The sequence below is a fragment of the Aptenodytes patagonicus genome, chromosome 7 (genome assembly GCF_965638725.1).
Source record: "Aptenodytes patagonicus chromosome 7, bAptPat1.pri.cur, whole genome shotgun sequence".
Taxonomy (NCBI): domain Eukaryota; kingdom Metazoa; phylum Chordata; class Aves; order Sphenisciformes; family Spheniscidae; genus Aptenodytes; species Aptenodytes patagonicus.
The window spans coordinates 14447999-14468217 of record NC_134955.1 but is presented as its reverse complement, the minus strand read 5'-3'; the positions used below and the strand labels follow the sequence as shown (position 1 = coordinate 14468217).

The window sequence follows — 20219 nt, the reverse complement described above, 5'->3', positions numbered from 1 at the left end:
GGAAGTGATTGTGCCCCTGTACTCGGCCCTGGTGAGGCCGCCCCTCGAATACTGTGTTCAGTTTTGGGCCCCTCACTACAAGAAGGACGTTGAGGTGCTGGAGCGTGTCCAGAGAAGGGCAAGGAAGCTGGTGAGGGGTCTGGAGAACAAGTCTTATGAGGAAGGGCTGAGGGAACTGGGGTTGTTTAGCCTGGAGAAAAGGAGGCTGAGGGGAGACCTCATCACTCTCTACAACTACCTGAAAGGAGATGGTAGCGAGGTGGGTGTCAGTCTCTTCTCCCAAGTAACAAGTGATAGGACAAGAGGAAATGGCCTCAAGTTGCGCCAGGGGAGGTTTAGATTGGACATGAGGAAAAATTTCTTTACTGAAAGAGTGGTTAAACACTCTTGGAACAAGCTGCCCGGGGAAGTGGTTGAGTCACTGTCCCTGGAAGTATTTAAAAGACATGTAGATGAGGCACTTAGGGACATGGTTTAGTGGGCATGGTGGTGTTGGGTCGACGGTTGGACTCAATGATCTTAGAGGTCTTTTCCAACCTTAATGATTCTATGATTCTAGAAAAGGCCTTAAATTTGGAAAATGGTAAGTCCCATACCCAAACAGTACTTCAAACCTGTGGAAATGCTTCAGGGGGCATGAGGACACAATGCTTGGTTTATTCATCAGCTGATAGCTAAGGGCCAATAATCTCACTCCTCAAGCATATATTCAGTGATTCCGCTTTATGGCATTATTCTAGACTGATTATGTATTATGACTGTCAAATACGAAATATTTGTTCAGTGAAACTACAAGATTGGTCAGTAATTATAGAAAAAGTTTCTGTACTCCATCAGTTTGACATGTTGGATATGGAAGAAAAATAACTGCTGTATACATAAAAAAAAGGAGACTATTTTGGCTGGAAGATACTTTCTAGAAAGCGCCCACCACCATGTCCCTTGGCTGTGGTGTTCTTTGTGGCAATAACATAAACTTTTTGTCTTCTTGCATTGCTAATTTTTTAAGACAACCTGTCCCTCTTTCCCTGAAGAGCTTATGTTCCGAAGACAGTTTCCTTAAAATCCAGTATTAAACTGAGAAACTGCAAAAAGAATCACATAAGCACCACCCATTTTGGAACTTGCAGACATCCTTCCCCCCCTCACCCCCCCACTCAGAGGCAATTTGTGAGTTGCATTTTATAATATTATGATAACAGAGACTACTTAAGCAGACAGATTGACAGATAAGAGGAAACAAAAATATTTTTTCTTTGAGAAGACACCAGTCTGCAGTTGGACAATACCAAAAGCCACTGCCAAGCAGAAACAAGTTTAGAGGTCAAAAACAAGTGCCAGTAGTGCTATCTTGAACAATAATCACTGCATCCAAAGAATGCTTCTGCCGATGCATTAATATTTCTTCTGTGATGAGGGAAAAATGCAGACTGAACCTCACAGGACTGCCAGATGTCCTGTATAATTAAGATGTTATGTTCTAGTGGTCAAATCCAATGCCTTATGAAAAGCATACAAGGTATGGCTTTTCCTGTATTTCTGTGGTAACAGTCGTTTCTCCAAACATGTAGAAATCGAGGCTACTAGGCATCCAGAAAAAGTGGTTATTATGCAGATAAATTGTACTTTCCATGCACAGTTAATCTATGTATGCACAGTTTAGTTCTCTGCCATTGTCCCAGATTTTAGCATCCAAACTCTAGCAACCCTAAAACACTGCCAAATTTCTACAGACAAAGAAAGAGTTTGTTTCAGCTCCAGATGTGATTGTGACTAAGGAGCTACTTCTGACCTCCCTCCTCTCTCCCACTGACCTTGGCAAAATACTTGTAAAATGGGACTATTTATATTCATGAGTTGCCCTCTCATAACTGGTTCATTACTGCATCATCAGTCTGTATAGAAAACGATTACTGGTGGTAAAAGATGCAAATTTGACTTTTTTTATACTATTGATACACAAATTGCTGCAGGCTGGTGGGAAAGGAAAAGTTAAACTGCTGAGAAATCAGCATACTACACAGTGAGCAGATAAAATCTGTCATTCTGAACAGCACATTTACACCAATATAGGCAGTGAAAGGCTGGGAGACTGTTTTTCACTCACTATTTAGAAAAACTTGGATGCCACTGGAGTAAATGACAGAAATTGCCTGCCGCAGCAGTGGAGACAGCTCTCCAACTAGATATTCATTGGACTTCAGCAATTTTAACTTAAATCTTCAGAATATATGTAAAATGGTGAAATATTCCGAAGAAAAAAAACAGCTCAAGAGACTTTTATCATCAATTTAAAACTGTCAGTCAGCATGTGAAACTATTGGGTCAAATCAAGGGGACAGAAATTACATTAACTGAGTCTGTACTCAAACCAAAGATAAATGCTGAGATTCCTAGTATTAATGTTGTAATAAATTAAATCAACCTATTTAACATTCTTACATGTGCTGTGCAAGTGGTAGCCCAAATTTCTTTGTAGTATTGTAAAGAAAGTGCAAAGTAAACTCTTGGAAGTTAGAAATAAAGTAATAAAAGCACTAAAATTATTATAATATTTTGAAGCAATATGATAAATCCGAAGCTCTCAATATATATGCCTCTTAACTCCAGGAAATATGAATTACCTGTTTTCTCAACTGGTAGAAATAGGTTGGTAATGTATGACTCAAGATACAAGAATTGCTGCAGTTTCATGTAGAGTTGAATCTACCCCAGTGAAGTGGGACATTTTTCTAACCATTAGGCACTCTCAAACCCAACCATTAGGCAATTAGCGTGGTGCAAGCTGCTACTTTTCAGCTGCTCCATCTGAAGCCTCTTGCTGTTTTTAAAAAACAGAATACTTCAAGTTATCACCCCTCAGAGAAAATACACTGGGAACGTATTACTACACTGGAAATAAAAGCAAATCCATCGGCAATTACTGCAGAACAGCTGATGTATCATAAACTAGCCAAGCCATAGTAACATACCCAGCCACACATCTAAATGATTATGGGATAAAAGGTTAAATTAGACCATTTTAAGTAAGGAAACAATTCAGTATTTCTTTCTATTCCACGCATTTAGTGTGACCTCATATGTTCTTTACCATAAACCTTCCAAACTGCGAATAGAATACAAATTAATTTTCTAATGAGTTTTCTATAATATTAAAAAACCCCCACCTTCTCCATCTTCTCCAAGACAGATGAAAGCATTATGATTAAAATATTTTAAAGGCAGAGCAAGACAGAAAGACAATTGAAATAGACTGGTTATCAGTACAACAACACTGTATCAGACAAAGATTCTTTGTCATTCAGCTATTACAACCACAAAATGATCCTTTCTCCTCATAGTTTCAACCCTGAAAGAAAACAAGGCATAGCTCTCTAAAAGTGTTATTGACTACAGAATTTATTGCATATCTCTAATTATCTACACTGATTATTTTATCTGAACACATCCAGCCTGTACCTGAAGATAAATGATTTCTGGAAAAGGAAAGGCTTTATCATAATCATGTACAATGAAAGTGAATTGAGGGCTATTAGTATTGTAATATTTCAAGCAAAACTGCAAAGCATAAATGCAGGTTTCTTAAAAGCACCACAGTGCTTTACTGTACATAAACCACCAATATTTGAATTGAAATATATAAAAATCTGCTATACAGTAGTGTACAGTATAATATACATATATATTTGTAATAGAGTTGTATAGTATATAAGCAGCACTCACAGTGTTCTAGACATTAAAAATATTGTGGTTAATGTTTTAGGATCACAGTACCACTGCCACATGCTGATGTATTATAAACAAAAATTTCAATTCGTGACTGACAAAACTTGTTCTATTGCAGCAGAACAAATAATTAGCTGTCACATTCCTTTTTGGTGATGCATGTAAGTAGTTCGTCATGACTTAAGCGAATGGAAAGCGTTTTTCAAAATTCAATGTAGAAAATGTATCTCTGAAATTCTCAGTCTCATAAGGTAGTCTCAAGTTTGATGCAATAATTATGTTTAGAAAATATCATGCTAATGGTGTATAAATAGAAAAAGAAGCAAATACACTCATTGTCAATATACTAGGGTGACTTAAGGGATTTACAGATATGAGATAGAAACTTTGTCCGTCAACAAGGAATACAGCAAGTGTGAGTTGCCACACTTGAAAGACAATGGATCAGGTCCACAGAAAGAGCACAGTCCTCTGCTTCTTCATTGTTCAGTGTATGGCCCCATACTTGCTGAATGCAGTTCAAAACCACTCAACAATTTTTTTTACTTCCTCTGGCTTTCGTATAATGCTTACCATGATTAACACCTGAATAGTCACAAACATTCTTACAAAATTTTGGAGTACTTTACTGATTAGTAACTCAGATAAAAAAAAAATTAAAATAATCTTGCTAAATTTGGATGTCTAATTGAATGTTCAATTTCTTTCACCACTTACATAGATTTTAGGCATTCAAACTACAGTTGGTAGTCTTTGGCTACAGCAAAGAGTGGTTACCATTACTGCAAATCAGATCCATAGTCGGGGGGGGGACGGGGGGGACGGGGACGGGACGACACGACGGGCGGGTGGAGAACAAACAAAAAAACACATATACAATTAGTAACCACTTGGGAAAAGTTAGATTTTAGTGACTCACCAAGGATCTCACACACACAAAGAAATTTCAATGACAAAGTCAGAATAAAACTCAGTTCTCCAATGTAATGCTCAACTGCCTCAAGCCTAAGCCCATCTTCTTTTTTTCTGACCCCTGACTCATTCTTTACACTTATTTGGGGGCACGGAGAACTGGGAACTACAGTGAGAAAACAAAACAAAACAAAAAATCTCTCATTAGTCACTGTGGTGCACCACGAATTTCAGGATTTGGGGGATAGGTGGGGACAGGAGAGGTGTATGGAATTATATAATTAGAACTTGCAAAATCATAGGCACTTTTATTTCCAGAATTATTTAATTTTTTAATTCCTTCAGAAACACAGCCCATTTTAGCTTTTTTATTGCTACTGCCTAATAGTTCTCAAGAAGGCAAACCAACACTCCCAAATTCCATCATATGTCATCACACTGATGGAGTGACAAGCCACCACAAGATCTGTCCCATTGGAGCAAGCAATGGTATAAGTCAGGTTAATATCTTCTATTCAGATGAATATTAGAAAGCACAAAGAGCCTTTCTCAGGTGCTTGCTTGCAGCAGAGGGAGATGGTGTCATTCAGTCTCCTGACTGCAATGTTCCTCAGCAAGCACAAACTTCTGTTTGTTCTCTCGAATACAGGATTTACAGCCCTGTCCCTTCCAGCATTAATCCAGACCCATCCCTTACCTCCTTATTCCAGTTTCACTCTTCAGGTATCTCCAGCTACGCTTACTTATCAAGCTTCTCATCATTACCTCCTTGTCTAGCATATCAATCTCATTACTCCAGACATAAAATTATCCCATTCTCATTCAAGTTCAAACCACCATTTGAACCTCCTCTCCTTCAGCCCCAACTTCTTCCCTTCCACTTACCAAAACATTTTAACTTATTTTCTTCCCCACACCCACATCCAGTTCTTATCCCTACTGCAATCAAATCAGGCAAGACAAGGCAAGGGAGAGACAAAGGACAGAAGAAACCATCCTCCTGTTCAGTTCTGGGGCACAGCCCAAGCTCAGAGCTGAAACTATAGGCCAAGTCCACTTCAGATAGGATTGTACACATTATGGTGGAACCTTCAGGTACTGTGCTATAAAGATAAAAGAAGTTTTATTGAGCATATGCAAAATACAATTTTTAAAAACATAGCTGATCTGAGAGCAGATTTTCGCAAAGATAACTATACACACATCCCTGCCATAAAGGCCATTTCTCTTCAATTTCCAGTCTTGTCCTACAACAGAAGAGTTTGAGACAACATTGGTCTTAAACCAATGAAAGAAAAAGGAAAGAAAGAATAAGGTAAGTTTAGTCTATGTGCCAAGTTAGTAGTTTTCATTTTGGAAAAGGGAGGCAAAGACAAGTTAAATTATAATTTAGAAATCAATTTTCTAATCCATTTTGGCTAGACAGGCTTAACAAAAGTTTGACTTCACTTCAGAACCCTGTATCTAACCTAACAAATGTTCTCCTCCTGTGTGCAGAGCTAAAAAATAAACCATACAAATTTCTACTCAGAATATAGAATGTCTATATTCAGTCCAGGTTTTACATTTTCATGACCTACAGCATTATATAAAAATGAGCTTTATGTACTCGTAATTGGAGTTCCTCAAGAGGGACTCCATGCATCCATGCTAACAAAATACATCAAATAAAAGCAACTCCTGTATCAATACTTGCTGTCACATACACCAGCTGCCCCTGCCTTTGGCATTCCAATCAAATCATATTCTTCCAGTTCTTCAAACTCTTAATAACTGGTAATTCAGGTGACAAAGTGGAAGGCGCACAAACAGTATAAATATTCAGCATCAATTTCTGAGAACTCTAACTGGAAGAAGGTAACTTCAATTTTTTCCCTAAAAGTTCTTCATGGTTTGGGTTATGCAGAGATTGTAAACCAATGAAGATAAAAGAAAAAACATGATTAATTATTGAGAGGGGGAACAATTGGCAAAATTAAACATTAGATCTAGAACTTGGATCTACAGAATAATATTTTGTAAAAGTATTTATGGAATTCTGTAGCAAATTTACAGTAACAGGTAACTGTGTAGCCTACTTTTGAATTCAAGTTTGCTCTGAGACAGAAGTTAGTTATTAATCATGAGGGATACAAGCCAAAAGATTATAAATAATTATGTTAAAATAAGGTAGGTTTATATTGGGAATTTGGCTACTGTTATTTTCATTCATGTAACTTCAAAAAAAAAAACATAATTAAGTTTATTATCATCAAAATCTCTGATTAAATGAAAACAAAACAAAAAAAACCACAACAGATTATGGACTTTAAAACTGTTAATTTACCTGTGCTTTCTTCCCTCCTTTTCTGTACGCAATTGCAATCAAGAATACCCACTTAAATTAAAAAAGAAGTAATATTGTCCTACTGGTTTAAACAAGAATATAAACTAGCTACACTGGATCAGACCACAAACCTCCGTATCCTAGTATCCTGGTTTTGACAAGTCAACAGAAGATTCCTACAGAGAAATAAAAAACCTGTTCTCCTGAACCTTCCCAGTATCCAGCAATTTGCAACTCAAATACTTCCTCAAAGTGGCACTGTATTTAATAGCTCTTAATGAATTTTCTTCCTTAAACTTCTGGCATCTGCAATGTCTTATCAAAAGAAGTTTCATAGATTAAAATACACACCATCTCAAGCAGGCTCAAACATCTGATACCCCTAGCCTCTTATGGCTTTCTCTGCCATTCATGATTTCACAGACCACTGTCATATCCTCCCTATAGCTATCTTCTTCCACGCTGCAGTCACAGCCCATTGTATTGAGTCTGGCTGGGATGGAGTTAATTTTCCCCATAGCAGCCCTCATAGTGCCTTGTATGAAAGGGTTTCCAATAGCTTTGATTAGCCCTGTTACCTCTTTCTCTTCCCTTTTCCAGCCTTGCCATTTAGAAATCCAAGCAAACTGTATCAGGTGGATCTTTATTATCTACAAACTTGCTGGTTCCTTCAAAAAATTCTCGTAAGTTTGTTTAATGCAAGACTCGCCAACAAAAGCAGCATTGACTCTTCCCCAAAACATCATCTTTCTCCAAAATGAGTAATGTTAATGTTTGTTATGATTTCTAACAATTTGCCTGCTATGAAAGTCATTATTATTGGCCAACAGTTCTTTAGAGCTCTCGTGGGAACCTTCATAAAGCGATACGACGTGGGCCAACTTGCAGTCAGCTGGGACCTAATCAATTTTAAGTAAAAAGCTGCACATTACATTCAGCAATTTGGTTGTTCCATCCTCAAGTTTCTTGAGAACCTTGGGCATGCGTTATCTGGTCCTGACATTTTGCTGGTTTTCCTTTAACAAATTTATTTTACAACACTTAAATTTGACTTAAACCCTCTGAAACATTGCCTGTAAACTTTCAGCATAGGAATTTTCTCCAGGTTCTCCCACAGCAAACATTATCAAAAAGAATCGTTTCTTCTCCTGCTGTAGCTTCATCTTATATGGATGCTCCTTCTATTTCTGAGAACCTACCAGTCCTACAGGCATTCTGGGAGGCTTCAAGCCTCCAAAGCATTTGTAGAAAATACAAAAAAATATTATTAATATTTGTACAAGTTGCTCTTCAGATTATTTTTGATCTGCCTTGGACTATTACATTTAACGTGTCTGTTCTAGATAAAAGCTCAACTTCTTTCAAGAATACTTACTTTTTTTCCTATAAGCCTTTTTTACCATCCTGTTTAATCATGGCATCTTTCTTTTTATCTTTATATCTTGTTTTGATAAATGGCATGCATTTGTCTCAAGTTTCCAGTATGATGTCTTTGAATAGTCTCTATGCCGCTTGCATGGATTCTACTTTATTTACTTTCCCCTTTTATTCTAACAATTCTTCTGAGCACAAGCGTAACAGATCTTTTGGTTTCCATTTCTCCAATATGAATTCTGAATGATCGCTGCCATTGCAATCATCATTACAGACATGCTCTCTGATTGCTATTTTGAAGCAGATCCTAAATATTCCTCAGGAAGAAGTTAACAGTTGCTTTTCCTTTTCTGGTTTCTCTAATTGGCTGCTTCAATAAACAATCTTTGGTAGTATCTAAAGATTTAATCTGAGCACCCCACCCTCATGCAAAATCTAAACAATCTACATAAAGCTATATTTCATTAATGTAGTTTTAAAATTATTAAGGTGCCACAAAATGCAAGATCTCTGAAAGGAGAAAAAGTCTTGTTGAAACATTTAAAAAAATTCTTAGCTATTTATCTGATTTCTTAGGTGACAGCAGAGGAACAGACAAGTGCTTGCAAGAGTTTCCATAATTATTCATATGTATACTCAGTTGAAGACATATTCACATTATCTGCACAAAACATTTATTGTTTTAACTCACATAAGCCATCTACTTCAATATTCAGTAATAACTCTTGACAGTATTGACATTGCACAGTACAGCTTCGTGGAGAGATACTCATTCTAGCTTCCAAGATTTTTTTTTTTGCTGTCATGATATGTAACTCATTCTTTATCTAGCAGTTAAAATTACTATCGATATTAACTCCAACTCACTCAATATCCAACAATTTATGATTATCTGGATTCTTTAGACTTGTGAGATTTTCACTGATCTTAAACAAACACATAGATGACAACTTGTACAAAACAGCAATATTGTTCTTTCTTTTGTTCAGACTGGTTTATAAGATAGTTTTTGCAAACTTTTCTACTGTGTTATTTCTGCCCATAATACCACTATTAATTTCTAACTTTCTAGATAAAGCCTGGTGTAAGGGACCACCCAATTTTTGAAGTCCTATAACGTAAATCCAGTATACTACTGATGCAATGAGGAATTCTTGTAAACCTTAGAAGCATATTTTTCTGTTACAGAATGTTTAGTAATGATTTCTCAGTGGTTCAGTCCATCACACAACAGCTTCAACCTTTATAACAGTTAATGAAGCTATTAACAAGCTTCAAAATCAAAGTCTCAAAAGAGACTGTAGCACCTCAATCTAGTGGAGGAGAGTGACATCCAGCAGGGCCTTACCAATGCTAACCTGTTTAAGCACTGAAATCTCAGCTTGCTGTGTGATCCAGCACCTTTCCTACTCCAGGGTTCCTCTGCTGCATGGTTCTTCATTCACAAAAAAACCCTAAGATTCACTAATTAATTGGGTAAACATGCATCAAATCTTTCTTCAGGAACAGGTCTACAGAGGGATTTCAGAATTATTTCTTTAGCTCAAGTACTAGCAGTTAAACTAAAGATCAGTGTGTTCAAAATCTACCTGTAATCTGTTTATGAAAAACAACAAAATTTGATGAGATTCACAAACAGAGTTTTAAAATAGATTTTGTGCTTACAGAGTAAAACAGTTTAAAAATTCTAATGTGAATCATGTATGTAGTTTATTCATTATATATTATATACTTTGCTGACATAATCTAATGAAGGACAAGAGTTGTATGGTATCACTTCTTTCCCCAGTTTAAGAGGTGCAAATTTCTGATAATTCTCCTATACAGAACACACTTCTTTAAAGGAAGATACAGACTTATGCTTTTAAGCAAAATATACTTCAAAAGCTCATTCTATCATGAATTACTTCAGCAGCATTAAACAGCAGCATCCAAGATCAACAAAGGTTTCATAGCAGTGTGGGGACAAGAGAACTAAATTAAAAATATCAACAAGAGGTTTTAATTTTTGAAGAGTTCAGTGACTGACAATAAAGGCAACTAATACTGCAGTCAGAGAGCATTGCAACATATCGTTAAAGCATATGAACATTTTCCTCCAAAATTCACAAGATTTAACCAAAATGCTAAGTTAAACATCAGTGCAACTTAAGATTTATATCAAGTTAGCAGAATTTTTCAGGTTTCAATATTCAAAGGCATAATATGATTTGAACACACAGTTGCTATGACTGCTGTGCTATACAGTGAGAACAAATTACAGGCATCTAAAATGCATGTTTCAGAACACTAAACATTTAGTCTGCTCCCACTACCTTTTGAAAGGTAGAATTAATACATGCTGGTAAGTTTACATTAACACAGTAAGCTAACAGACTGAGGTACTGGTTAAAGTAATGAGGATCTCTATAGTTTTTTGCAAGTTTAAATCCCAAGAGAAAAGAAAGATGGCACATATAAAGTTGTATGGCCTATTTCTACAATGACAGAAGAGTTATGAGTAGTAGTCAAAGGTACTGAGATGTTTCTAGTTCATTCATACAAGCTAGCAAGGAGTATGTTAGAAAACTCCTAGAGAACTACAAGCTAAAAAACGTAGGTAGTACTAGCTCAGTAGCTGCAGTGGCTGGAGTTCAACATTGACTCAGTACACTTAAATATTTGCTCAGCTCCTTTCCCAGGATTCACAGCCTGAGAAGAATTATGTGCTACTGCAAACATGCCCTCAGCAGTACCTGAACTAGTTAGCTATGTCTACACAAAATTTCACACCAATAGGTACATAGTCTTCTAGGATAATTCCATTTGAAAGGAACCTCAAGAGGTCATAGAGTCATAATATGTCAATAGTAGATGTTTTCTATGAAAGAATAAATTTTACCCTGTATCCCCATCTTACCTTTATACCAAAAGGGGTAATTGCCAATTTTATTTTCCTTGTTGTGATAATTGCTCATTTCTGCTAGGATTAGAACTCCAAATATTAACAAGCAGTTAAGTTTTTACATCAGGGATGGAATTCCCCTTGCAACTGCTGTAACTGAGTGGGATGGTAACCATTAGCCATCCCAAGTAGTTTGGGGACCACTGCTGTACAACATGTAAGAGAACAAATTATTTGGCCAAAAAGGATGGTCAGTTTCTAAAATAAGGCAATGAGGCAAAGCTACCAAGAGCAGAAAGAGAATAACTAATATTTCACAAAATATGCTATGAATTCACTCTAGGAACAACACGTTAAAGTGGTTGCCTCCAAAAAAGAACAACTCAGAAGGAAATCACAAAATAAAGCCTATGTGTCCAAATTGCCTCCGAAGACTACATTAGGCGTTACCATATTTGAGTTGAAACTAATTCTTTCAGACATCATGTGTAGTTTATCTACAAACCTTTCCTTTTTTTGGCAACCGTATGTGAACTATCCCTCATAGGAGTGTTTATTCTGGGCTACAGAGACAAAAAGCATCTTCACCGCTTATGTACAAATACATTTGATTTGTAACTTTATAAATGCACCTTATCAGCCAACTTTCCCATTAATTGTTGTATAACACATGCTAACCAAAAATGCTGTTGAAGTCTCCTAGCCTTTCAGGATATTTCTTAAGACAGTAGCTTTGCACTTGTTTAACTTTACATCTGGAATAAAAGCAAAAGTCAAATGAAAAGTAGGAAGAAGAGATGTACAGGATCAAAGTTAGAACAAATTTATATTTTCATAATAATTGTATAAACAATGAGCAAAGCAACAAAATCTTACTGTTAGCCAATTATCCATGAAAGATTATTCCATTTCCAGCATCTCATACTAACATTACACATCTTCCCAATTTATTCAATTTCTTTATTAAAACTTAATTTTCCTATGTAAATGAGCAAGAAAGTTCTAAAAAGTTCTGTTGACTCTATACTGTGTTTCAGAATTTTAAAATTGTGGTTGCCCGTTTAAGATGTATTGAAAACCTATGAAAAAAGCCTAGATTGTAAAATAATGCAGCTTTAATATATTATGATACTGCACTGAAAATGTAACTTTTTGAAAAGTAACACTGGACTGCTAAAAATAATCCAGCAAATAATTTATCAAGAAGTTATAAAGAACCAGCATGGGTATTTATTGCAAGTCTAGAGAGAAATGCTTCTCAGTTTGTCTATCATAAATTTACAGAGAAGTTTTTGGATCAGAGCCCAGTTACAGTTTCACAAACTAAGAGAACATACAGGATGGTAACTAAGAAACCTGAGACAAGAATGGTTGCTATAGGTTGTACTGCAATTAGGAAATGTAATAAGAGCCTGTTGCTTTGTCTCAATTTAAGATAATTATGGTTAACCCACAGGTGTTCTTGAAAATTTCATTTTAATATTTTATACCCTTAATTCAAGGAGAGATTACAGTAACTGTTTAACAAATTAGATAGGTTAATTTTTTAAAAAATCATTATAGAAATTCAGTGTATTTTGTATAGTATCCCAGAGCAACAGCTTTTAAAATTTGAAATAGGATTGTTATACGATCATGTCATAAACAATGAGTTACACTTTTTTAAAATTTATTTAATTATTATTATTTTTACTGTTAACACATGATCTAACATGGAAAGAGTGGAAATAAAACTGTATTTTGGGATCTCTGCTGTGTTTGCCTTTTGAAGTCAGTGACACTGAAAGGATAATTCTTTGAATAATCCATTTATTTACAAAAACATACAAAGTTTGCTCTCTGTGAACAAGAACAGAGCCAGCAGAACAAATACTTGTAAAAACCAAACCATATGTCCAAGATGCAGCCATTTCTCTTCAAGTATGCAAAGACAGTTTTAGTAATTCCAACTGATCTCACACAACACAGAATCAACAGCTTTCCCCTGCAAAAGGAAATGAATGTAATAGCATGGTATCATTTCTCAGTGAGCAGATTTTTCTGCTGTTCATTTGTCTCCAGGCGTTTTGCACAAGAACATCTGCTATTGTTGGGCAGAACTTTGAGTGGCATCATCCTGCAATAAAAAATCCTAATGGTAGACAGTTATCCACCTCCAGGAGACAGCAAAACTGTATATTACTGCAATATATTCAGTCTAAGAATATACAAAGTCATGAACTTTGACATATCAAGCTGGTCTCTAAAATCAGCTTAAAATAATTTTTAAGCAAATTAGTTATTATCACTGCTAGATGTCATGTATATTGCTACACTGAACTCATGATTGTTGCAAATTCTGCCCAAGGAACTGGTCAGTAGAAAGTCAAACTCAACAGAGTACTTTTTTTACAGCACAAGAACCATAAGCCATTAGAAAGAGCTAGGACGAGCCAGGTCCAAAACAGAAAGAGGCAGTTCTTCACTTACAGGTAGTAAGTAACCTGCCTTATCAAAGGAAGTTGTGCATGCAAGAAGTTTAAGTAAGTTCAAGGTGAAACTGGGCAAAGGAGGAAGTGCCCATAAGTTGAAGGGGAGACTGAAGAGGTGCTTGTAACTCAATAGCTAAACCACATTAGGAAGTCCCCTGAGATGAAAACAGGTGGAAGTTGGGAGAGTGTAGAAAGGTGGTATTGGAGGCGGGGGGGGGGGGAAGAGTATCATATGTTATCATATTTTTATCCTTCCACCGGCCTCTGATTATGGCTACTTTCTTTTTCCCCCCATGATCTTTAATGCATTTAATTGCACATTAGCCCTTGTAATGGACGGGAAGATAATAAGCAGCAAGTTACGATTACTGTTTTTATTGATTTTTCCCTTGGTGTACTGCTTCTGGAGACACTACAGTAACAGGCAGATGCATAGGATAGATAGAAAAATTTCTAACCCATCTTTTGGTCCCAAAAATCTGTTTAATATGACATCTTCAAGTCAAGGATGTAAAAGATATTTAACTGATAAGAACAGATGTTAAACTTGACCTTAGACAGAGATCAGAGATTAGAGACAGACTATTAAGCTAAATAAACTCTTATCTGAGCCATTTTTATCCTTTTACTTGTGAGTTTCATTAGTATAACTTCACCATTTGTTTAAGAACAGTTTCCTGAATTAAATGTCATTTCCTAACTCTACCGTTGCTATTGAAAGCTGGAGAAAAGATTCTTATAATAAGAAAATATGGTTAAAGGGAATGAAAATTCAGTAAAGACCTAGCAGAAGACACAGTAAGGGCAAATGAGTAATAGCACCTGCAACTACTTAACTTTTATTAACCTGAATTAAAACCCACTATGTTCTTCTGAACAATGAAAGTTTACAAGACATGCTTACAGATGATACCAAACTGGGGGAACCAGACAGTACATGCAGGGGCAGGGCTGCCATCCAGAAGGACCTAGACAAGCTGGAAGAATAAGTGAACAGGAGTCTTATGAAATTCTTCAACAGCGACATACACAAAGCCCTGCACCTGGGAAGGAAGAGTCCCCTGCAATGATACAGGCTGAGAGCTGCTCTTCTGAAAAGGATCAAGGGCTGAACGTGAGCCTGCAGTGTGCCCTGGCAGCAAAGGCGGCCAACAGTATGCTGGTCTATATTCATAGGAGCACAGCCATTAGACCAAGGGAAATGATTGCCCCCTCTGCTCAGCTCTTGTGAGACCGTACCTAGAACAGTACATCCAGTTTTGGGCTCCCCAATACAAGACAGACAATGATAAAACAGAGCAAGTTCAGCAGAGGACCACCAAGATGACTACAGGACTGGAGAACCTACCCTGGGAGGAGAGGCTAGGGGAGCTGGGCTTGTCCAGTCTGGAGAAGTGATTGCTTTTCGGGGGACCTAACAGTAGCCTGCCAGTGCCTAATAGGAGGCCATCAAGACAACAAAGCCAGGCTGTACCCAGTGGTGCCTAGTGGGAAGATGAAAGGCAACATTGAAACAAGAGAAGTTCAGAGTAGACCTAAGGAAAGAATTTCTCACTATGAGAAACGCACAAGCAGTGGGACAAGGTGAAGGAGGGTGCCCAGAGAGGCTGTGCAGTCTCCATCCTTGAAGGTTTTCAAGGCCAGACTGGATAGCACAATATAACAGTACAGGAAACGTAAGAAGATTGATGTAGACTTCAAGACCAGTAAGACCATCACAACAGCCACATTCAAAGTGGACCTTATTTAGCTTGACCTTTTCACCTTTATGCTTGCTAATGTCCTCCTGTGTCCCACAGGCATTTTCTTTAATTTTAATCTAATTTAAGTTAATTTGGAGCAATTGTTCTCAGCTTTTGTTTAGTTCTGAAAGTTGCTGCTTCTATTCTTCAACCTGAAGAAGAGATTCTATGCTTGTCATTTTTCTTCCTGTCTTATTAAACTATCCGGTACTACTACTTCCCTTAAACTTTTTAGCTTCACTCTTTGGCCTACTATGACTGCAGTCCCACTACTATTTCCTTTACTTCCATAAAAAGATTTTCATACAAAGAGTTTTTGCTATAGGTAATTTTTATTCAGTGTGGGTGTGCTGCAAGTATAATCAAGGACAAAAAAAAAAAAAAATCACAAAGGTCATTAAGCCAGCTCCACTCCAACTCTGTTTGACACAAAGGCATGCAGTAAAATATTCCAAGAGTATCATTCCAGTTTTTCCAAATGTATAGACTCTGGCCAAAAATCTCTAAGTAAATATGTTTCGCTTGAACTGGAAATTGTATGCCTGCTTTCATTTCTGATAGTCCTATTTCTAACCTTGAGATCAGGTATGTGAAAGCTTTATGCTACGACACATACTCCTTTTAAATTCTCATTCTAAGTATGCTATAGAAAAGAAAAAAGGCTACCCCTTTAAAGCAATAGCAAAGATAATATATACCCTTCCTTATCATCTCCTGCAAACTAGATACTGTGGCATATGTAACAGAAGATACAACTGCTTATCAAAATAAAATACAGAAAAAATAAAGTATGACATTGCAAACAGTATGTATGCTCATTTAAAGCAGCAATCTCTTTGGCCTAATCTAGTTACATACTTTCGTCTTTTCTAAGAGTCTGCCCACAGCAGATAAACACACAAACCTTCTTGTGCTGCACCAACTGACGTCAGCAGTCGCTTAGGAACAGCGTTTGGTGCAAAAGTGGTAGTACCGAAACTATGTTTACAATTGAAAAAGAATGACAGTAGGCAGGGCTCACCATAGCTTCAGGAAAAGAGATACAAATTTATTAGTAAAAACTACAAAAGATCTTTTCTAAAACTTCATGGGATTTTCAAAGAATGTTTATCTGCTTAAATATCTTGCAGTGAATACCAAGAGTAATAGATTTATTTTTCTATATTTTAAATACTACAAGTTCCACTCCTACCCCTGCCCCCCCCCAATAAAAAAAAAGAAAAAAGAAAAAAAGTCATCAGTTTTGGAATGCAAGCTTTGAGCTTCTTTTACTTCTGTTTAATCTGTAAACAAAAATTCAAATCCAGTAACAACTTCCTTGGGTAACTGTTTACAAGGACAAAGCCCTGTTGTTCCCACAGCAGGAAAACAAAAGATCTCACAAAACAACCTGCACCAGTAGAAATAATCATCCCATCACTATTTTTTAAATAGTCAAATGTTTAGAAAGTCTAGCATTTAAGGAACTTAGAAGTGCTCTACTTTAAATAACTCAATACAAAAATTAGTCTGAAGACCCTCAAGAATAAACAACATAAAACTATACAGCTGCAAAACTGTTTGTGACAGCTTCCGAAATAAACTTGGTTTTACAGTTACAGAATTTTAATTTAGAAAGAATAGATGTGAAAACTGTATGTACAGGTTTATTTATTGGCCCATTAATTTACAAATAAAGCCCAAATTTTGAGTAGCCTGATACTTTCCATTCTATAACAACATATTATAAAGTTTCTAACCTCTTGTTACACTTTTGGAAATCTATTGAAGAAGAAGAAAAAAAATTGCATAGTTTGCACAAGTTCAAAAAAATGTTATATAAAGTTAAGTACTAGATCTACATATTACACCTCTAGTAGGCATTCTCCAGCTTCAGGCTATGGAAATTAAGCAGTTTTCTCATCAGAGCTGGGCCTAATAGGAATGCACTGTAATGTTAGACATCATAACAGAGACCCTATACCTTGGATGCTCACATTCTTCCTGCTGGCTCTGAGAAAACATGCAGGAAGAAGCTAAAACTAGAATGGCCAAAAAAAGGACATTGCAGAGAAGAAAACTGAATAATATGAGTCAATATTACAAAACCCAGAATGTTTATTTTCATATTCTTTTGACATATTTCCAATGTGAAACCTCACATTCAGCCGTCACTCTCAACCCCTGAATTTGTTACTCAGACACAAAAAGCTCTGTATGCATTTAATCACAGTTTTTTGTTATACACATGTCCAATCAAAAAACTGCATGGAAAGAGAACACAATCTGCCTCTTCCTTTAAACTAACATAAGAATTACTATAAATTTGGGAAGACTAACTGGAACATATGCTGTATCAAATGGAAGTGATCAAAATCAGGAACATTCCCCCTTCGCCCCACCAAAAGAAACCCACCATACATATGCAACATGGAAAAACTATATAAAAGACAGTAAACAGGGATAATCCTCTTTTTTTAAATATTAACTTCCTGACATGCCAACAGTTTTACACAATTCATCCCCAAATTCTCTAAAACTAAGACAAGGAAAAGGAGCAAGTAACATCAATTTGATCTGAAGCAGATAATACGTGGTTTCATTCATCTCACAGTATTTTTTTGGTCTGCTACCGGGAGTGGGAGAAAGCTGTTTCTGTGATTTCAATGCACCCCTAAAGAATATTGTCTCTGGACAATACCCAGAAGTAATTTGGGCCAAGAATAGCTATTTGGGCCAAGAATAGCTATTTGATCCCAAACTGAAACATTCCAACATCAGCCAAAGGCCTAAGTAGTTTATCTGGAAGTGAAGCAGAGAGATCTGAAGAAAAAATTGGCTCTAATAAACTCAGCAAAGCCTTCCTCGTTGATTCTGTTATAGTTCAGAAATTGCTTCAGCTTGCTTTCTGATTTATATTCATGTATATGGACTCTACGTCAACTTTTCCAGGATTCTGAATTTATTTCCCATCACACCTCCCACCATGACAGCTGAGAACTGAGTTGCCAGTTTTCTAATACCCTTGGGAAACAAAGCATCATTTTTCTGCTGCTGTATCTGGAAACAATCAAGGTGCCAAAGGGAACAAATAGCTGTTCAAACTGCTATACTTTGAGAACTTTTGACAGGCTAGAACACAGTTCAACCGTGCTTCAATGGACAGCACCAGCAGGAGACTCTGTTGTCCAAGGCTCACTGCTGGTAAACCTCCCATACAGAAATATTCAGAAGCCACCTGGATAATCTTTTAAATGTAACTTGTGATAGGAAGCAAAGACCCAGAAGCAAATGTCCAGTTGTTACCAAAAACACAGCCAATGCACTAAGCACACTCTTGCAGAATTCTGGTTAGAATTATACTCCTACAATGCCAGCTTTGTATCCCATGAAGAGGTAAGACTTACTGGGAGATTGATATTGTTGTTGTTCTAGTAACTGGTCTTGGAAACGGCCAAGTTTTAAGTGTCTTTTTTCCTTCTTCACCCTCTCCTTCATAAATGTTAGCTAGCTAATTTAAAAAAAAAACCAACAAAAAACACCTCACTGCTGAAATAGGCAACACATACTTATAAACAATATAATAAATGATAAACATACAAACCATCTTATTCACAAACAAAATGTGAACTTGGAGATAAAATGAGAAACATACTTCACTCACACATAAGTTACTTTTCTTAGAGGGGAAAAAAATAACTTGGAACATCAGAAGAGACTGTGAGGAAAATGAGGTTCTTTGCTATGTCCTTTTATCTGCTGTCCATTTTACTATTCAGGGCTCCACAAGAATAGACTGTGACCTATTCTTCTACTTCTGGATAGGTACAACACGAAATAAAATACCAGTGAGACAACTTGCTTGCACATCCCAGCAATGGCAGTGCAGCATGCCTCATGCTAAGTCAAAACCTGTTCGAGTGCCTCCTTCAAAGAATGGCCACTGCCATTCCCATCTAGTATGTTACAAACAACAAAAGTTAGAGTCTACTGCGAGAAAGGCTCAGAGAGTAAATAAGTCAGCCGATAAATGAGACAGCATTTCATTTATCTTGGAGCTGTCATCGCTAGACAGCTTGTTTCTGTAACTAGTAAAGACTGAAGAACAGTAAATTAAGTCCTATAACATGACAGGAAATACACTGTCATGTTTCACTACATAGAACACCATCTTCCCAAAACTTGAATAAAACATCTCGACAAGGAGCATCAGAACAGTAAACATACTTTTTCAGAAAAAGAGGTAAGTAGCTCTGTGAGGAGCACAAATGATGAAATCCTTGGAACTTTTGTCTTATGACTAAGATTACCTGGCAACTTGGAGTTGCAAGCTCCAAATGCCCCGTTTTCCTGTATTTAGAGTACTCATTCCATCTGTCTTTTGTGGCTTCTTCAGTCTTTTTCATAACAAGGTTGCTAGTAGGCTCTCTTCTCTTGCTGGCTGCTGATTTTCATGAAATTTACAGGAAATTTATTATTCAAGATGATTATCCTCTGTCAAATTTAACTGAAATAAGCCAATGAATTCAAAGATAGTAGGGATGTTTGCATGACAAAAAGGTACTTGAATTAAACTACAACATGCGCACACATACATGTGTACATGCACATACATAAATTTGTATACATTTACAAAATGTTAAGGTCATAATTTAATACAGGGTTATATTGCCAATAGATTAACCTATAGAAGTACACCCAAAAAGAACGTCAGAATAGCCACTTTAGAGATGACCTGGAAAACAGACATCTGCAGTAAGGGAACAAAAATTCCTCACCAAGTCCAGATATTTGACAGCATGGGA

The 20219-nt window shown here is 36.6% G+C and overlaps 1 protein-coding gene and 1 non-coding gene across 2 annotated transcripts in view; both read right to left on the bottom strand.

Annotated features, from left to right (window-relative positions):
* The window catches only part of PDE3B (phosphodiesterase 3B), a 96167-nt gene that overhangs the window by 48715 nt on the left and 27233 nt on the right, over positions 1–20219 (bottom strand). The window lies entirely within an intron of this gene.
* On the bottom strand, positions 14081–14270 carry LOC143163897 (U2 spliceosomal RNA). The gene has a single exon (XR_012995987.1). It is a non-coding gene; the product is annotated as a U2 spliceosomal RNA (small nuclear RNA).